This window comes from Montipora capricornis, chromosome 5 (genome assembly GCF_036669925.1).
Source record: "Montipora capricornis isolate CH-2021 chromosome 5, ASM3666992v2, whole genome shotgun sequence".
Lineage (NCBI taxonomy): Eukaryota > Metazoa > Cnidaria > Anthozoa > Scleractinia > Acroporidae > Montipora > Montipora capricornis.
In genome coordinates, this window is record NC_090887.1 from 31,178,752 (window position 1) to 31,184,523 (window position 5,772).

Consider the following 5,772-nt stretch of genomic DNA (forward strand, 5'->3'; position numbering starts at 1 on the left):
AATGTAAAGTCCAACATCTTGTCCGACATCTCGTCTATATCTTGTTGAATTACCGCCTCGCCACTATAATCTTGTTTCAAAACCGCTTCATTTCTCTGCTTCTTCCAATCCTCAAATACTTTCAAAACCCACACCCATTTTCGGCGGCTGGAGTCTGATACCCACCTTCTGTCAAACTTCTTGCATTCTGAAGCGGTAAGTGGCGTTCTAAATCTTTGCTCTATCTAAAAAAAAAGAAAATGGAAACGCCGCCTTTAGAAGTCGATGAAGAATTAAAGCACTGTCAGAAATGTCCAAACGTTACACGACGTTACCTTCGATTTCTGCTGAAATATCTGCGTTCGTAGAGCTCTGTGTAATAAATAATCCTTCGTCTTCCGACGGATCCATCGTCTTTCTCACGGGACGAAAAATTGGATTTGCTGCACATTTGATCTTTGGCAAAGCTTAAGTCAAATCTGGAATCGCTTTTGACTTTACCTTTGACGCACGTCAAACGTACGGTCAAATCCATTACCAATTTGCTTATGCCTTTGACCATGGTAAAGGTCAAGTCAAATTCGTAACAACTTTGACTTCACATTTGACGCGCGTTAAATGTAAAGTCAAATCTGAAGAGGCTTTGTGCGTTCCTTTGTTACTTGACAAAGGCGAAGACAAATACGATAGCATCTTTGACTTCACGCTTGACTCTCGTCAAATGTGAAGTCAAATCTTAACAGGCTTTCCTACTTTGTTGATACTTGCATTGCCAAAGGAAAGACACAAAACCAAGGCAACGCTTTTGGGAGATTAAACGATTCGGCAAATACGGAACACTGACCGTCGTAGAGTGTAATTTCGCTTTCCTCCTTTACCCCCTCGTTGACATTTCCCCCATATCCCCTATCACGAACACCTACACATTCAATCTATTGCTTGAAAAACGTCTACCAGTTGCAAAACGTAGCCTGAGTTCACATTCTTGTCGATTTTCGCTTTTCCAAAATTCAATGAGCACTAGCTATAGTGCCAAAATTCCGTCGACCTCAGCAAAGGAATGCTCCCCCCAACCCTACCTCTCTACAAGGTCCGAAGGAAAGACACTGGGGACAGGGTTGATTCAAGAACTCCTTTTATGGGATATACAAAAGAGCGGGAAAATGTACCTTCCGAAAAGTTCGTCGGTAGCTTGTTCTACTTGTCGTTTTTTATTCTTTCGATATACTTGGAGCATCTTACTTTTGTGAAAACGTACAGCCGGGTAAAAATTATGTTTTGTGAAAGATAAAGGTCTCAGCCAAGGGATAATGAAGGTATGCAATACCGGACACCGAAGATACAACTCAAAACGGTATCGAACATTTACTAGAGACAATACAAGCAAGGTCAAAGATAGCGATGGGAACGGGAGAAGCCAGACGAAAAAAAAAAAAAAAAAGAAGTTGGGTACGTATGCGTTATGACATTTAGTAGTATTCTATTTGGTTCACCTAACTCAAAAGCCAATCTAAAAATTATTAGTCTTTTTCGTTCACTTTTCATCTCACAGTTCACAACAAAGCCGCTATGCTTCATACACGTAAGTTATCATTTTTGCCGAGTGTAGGTTTATAGCGATTGAAGGATTATCACTTCGTGATTAATTTCTACTTTCAAATAATGGCAGTAAGAGTGACAGATAACTTCCCAGCACGTTACACTGGATTTCAAAAACAAAGGTAGGGAAACTGGAAAAGAAAAAAAAAACAGTCACTATTTTTTAATGAAACAGTGAACGAATTTCCCGCCTTTCTGGCTGTATAGCACAATACAGAGGACTTGCATTGGTGTTTAGAATAAGATAACATCCCAGAACATGTCTAACACCATCTTACATCTTTCTGTAATAGATCTCTGAAAGGTCTCTGTGCCAGATGCCTATTGCTGATCATTTGACTGAAAGTCTCAGAGTATCTGTTTCATTATTGGCTTTATTCCAGCCAATCTTTGAAAGAAATGATTCCCAAGTGCATGGTGAGTCTGCAATGGGTAAAAACAATAATAAACCACAAGAGCTTTGTTATAATAAAATGGATCTAGTTGCAAATAATCCTTTACCAAGCTTGCTGATCCAGGAAGGAATCAGGAAGATCATAAATTTTCACAATGAAATTTAAGACCATTTCAAATTTATACATCTTATACCTCTTTACCTCTATATATTATTATTTTCTTATGACTTAACTTTCAGGTACAACCATCATGAATGTTAATATGAAGAAGTTAAATCAAAATGTTTGAGGGAACTCACTTTATCATCTGTACTAGAGAATGTTGTTCACCAAGTGGTGGTGAAGATAAATCTAGGGATCTTGGGTATTTCAGTATCAAAAAACGTTCTGTTTGATTATTAGCAAAAAAATCAAAGTAGCTCAGATTAACCCATTGACTCCCGGGGGTTCCCCATTGACGAGTACTGGTTTGGGTGACAAAAGGTTAATTAAATTAATTAATGGGCACATAAGTTTTCAGTGATTGATTAAGGAAAAATAAGTGTGACCCTGTCAATGTCTAATCTAATCCCCATGAAAACACACTGATTTTGACATTTCAAGTGACTGTACATGCAGAATGTATGTATGATATATAACAATGAATTAATGACAGACATTTTACCTTTAACTTTAATTTGCAATTTATAAAGCCAGTAACCCCTCAATAGTACAAATTAAGTAGTAAATACAGAAATATTGGAAATATTCTGTACCATGGACAAAGGCAAACAAGGATACATCATAAGAAGTAAGATTATTCAAAAAATAACTTTATTATTTTTTTAAAACATGGTTGAAAATAATTGTGTTTTTTAGGTTAGCCAATTATGTTTCAGGAAGGGCTTAATTGAAACTTTGAAGAAGAAAACAGCAGAGATTCAATCACAACAGTACTGCCATTGCTTGAGGAGCATCTGCATCTAAGAATGCAAGGCTATTTCTTAATTAAAGCACCCACATTTTTTTGCAAACAATAGAGTACATGTCTGCAATTATCAGTTATTGGAAGCAGTGTGCACCCTAATTAGATTAGTGCATTTGTCTTTTCATGAAGTACAGATGTGCACATGTCATATCACTATTCATTAATAAAGCACTACTTAATATGTGCATGGTATCAACTTTCTGTAGGAGAAATTAAGACCTCTTTTTATTCCCAAAGATGCAACGACAAAAACAGATCTGAGCAGGAATGCAGAACATTATTTTACACATGCCAAGAAAACTACAAAGATGTCATGAGGTAATAGCCATTCTTACAGTACCCTATTCATTACTTACACATGCATGTGTTATATTAATTAAAGAACCACTTACACCTAGCACAAGAAATGAGATACACAATTTGCTTTCCCCATTAAATCCTCTCCCTCCATCTACTACCAATAAGATAATCATAGGTTGTGCAATTGAATTAAATACTGTGCTTCAAGAAAACACCTAGCAGCCTTTACTAAATTTAGAGTCTTAGTTAGAAGGCATATACTATTGTTATTAGCACACTCGTCTTCCCCCTGGGCAATTTGGATTAAAAGGGTTAATTTTGTATAGGTTTTATCTTCAGGGCCTGTTGGTAGAACAAAAAGTTGAAGAAGGGAGATTGTCAGCTAGTAGTGTAAAATGAATGCAAACATGTGTAATATTATATGGGTTTTAGGTGAGCTAAATACTCATTTTCTCAAAACTCCACTTGCCATAGGGTCTGTAAGAAGAAAATCGTTCCTTATTCTCTCATGCCTGTAAGGCTGCAGTATTTGCTCGCAAATATTAGAATACATTTTATTTGGTTCCTGCTTTGGTTCCCTTTGGTGAGGACTTTGAAAACTAAAGAAATTAATACACTGAATTTGTAAAATCAATTTAACTACCCGACATGACAACTGTTAGGTAGAAAACCCCACCCTTTACCCTTGGAAAAGGTTTGCGGTTTACTGATTAAGAATGACATCATATTGTCCTCGATCCAGCGCTCTAGGGCTTTTTTTATACTGACCATCATCAGTATAAATCCACTTAAAATGAGAATTGAATTTCTGATAGTAGCAGCATTAGTTTTAAATGAAATCTTCACAGCTGAGCCGCTAAACGAAAATGATAGATTTGTACTAGCAAAATATTCTGCACTTTTGCGTACAGTATAAATTACCCTTTTTGAAGGGGGGCATCTTGGGTTATTTGCAGCGCAGATTCCTTCCCCAATATTTTCGCAAGGAGTGTCATTAGATGCAACGTTCACAAATTTTGCGTTCCACCACAGGTAGCCCAAGCTCGATATATTTGTATCTGTACTGTACTTTTTTATGCAAGAGCAGAAATATAGGGGTTTGTACGGGGAAAACGGCTTTTCTCAAAATTTAAAAAGTATTTACGATTTGAAATAATAAAAAAAAAAAACAGCTTACCTCGCTTCAGTCTTCTGTTTCTTGTCTTTGGTACGGTTTCTGGGTCCATTAAGATCGATTTAGGTGGTTTTTAGTTCCTCTTCTTTTCCCCCTCTATAGAAGAGGGACCGAAAACCACCTAAAACGCTCTTAATCAACCCAGAAACTGAAGCAAAGACAAAGAAACACAAGTCTGAAGCCAGGGAAACTATTTCTTGTTTTAAAACGTAAATTTGTACATATATGTTTTTTTACTTTTGCGAAAAATCATTGTCCCATACAAATCTTAAAATTCCTACTCGTACATAATATAGTACAGATACACATATATCGAGCTTGCGCTACCTATGATAAGAGACAGAACCTTAATGGTTTACTGATACTCTAGATTTGTTTCAACTTTGTGTCTTTTCCTTTGTTAGGTTAAGGAAGGGATTTGCATCATGGAAAATTAGCTCGATTAGTCCGTTCCATTCCAAGATAGAATCCTTTTAGATCAAAAGAAAGACACTAACATAAGTTACCGTTCCTTTCTTTGTTGTAACAGGGCATCAATAGCCCATAAAGATCATACGTAATAGCTCAGAAAGCGCTGGAACCCGTTCCCTGAAAAAAAAAAATGCTGATAAATATCGAACATACAACCAGCAGTACTTGCCTGGTAAGGGCCGTTCAGGATTTAGTGGATCGGGGAAAGGTTTATTAGGTTTATATTTGGGTACCCTGCGGGCTAGTCTTGACTAAAAGGTCGAGGGGGCTCCGCTCACAGGCCGGGTTAGTTTTGGTTGACTGTAAACCAATGAATTCTCGACGACCACAGCATCTTCTCTGTTGTGGTTGCTCTGATTACACAGCGACCAATGATCTTTACTATTCACATAAACGGAGAAAAGACTGATTGAGAGTGTCCTGAACTTCCTTCTTGGCCCTAATCTGCCACTCTTTTTTTCGCCGTCGTCGTCTGTTTTTTATATATCTGAAATGCATACAGAGACACTACAAATGCTGGGAAATGTGAGTAAAGTGCAGAAAAGGTGGAAATTCAGCATGGTGAAGTTATTTTGCCTTTTCCTTTAATTTCACAGAAAGTGTTTCGATAAAAGAGGCCATTAAAATCAAGCAAGAAATTGTGCTGAAGTCTTAATTCGTAAATGTCATCAGACAACTCCGCGACTGGTGATAGTGGTGATAGCGAAGAGCTTGAAAACGAAGAAGAAAGGAAGAGGAAAAGGAAGTTCATGACAAAGGCTGCCTTGGTGGTCAACCCAGCTCGACATGCTGGTGAGATCTTTGGACAGAAAATCGTTGCGTAGAAGATCCGCCTAGGTGGCCTCATAGGGGAAGATAACAACAACCAGAAAACTTGTAAGAGCGGC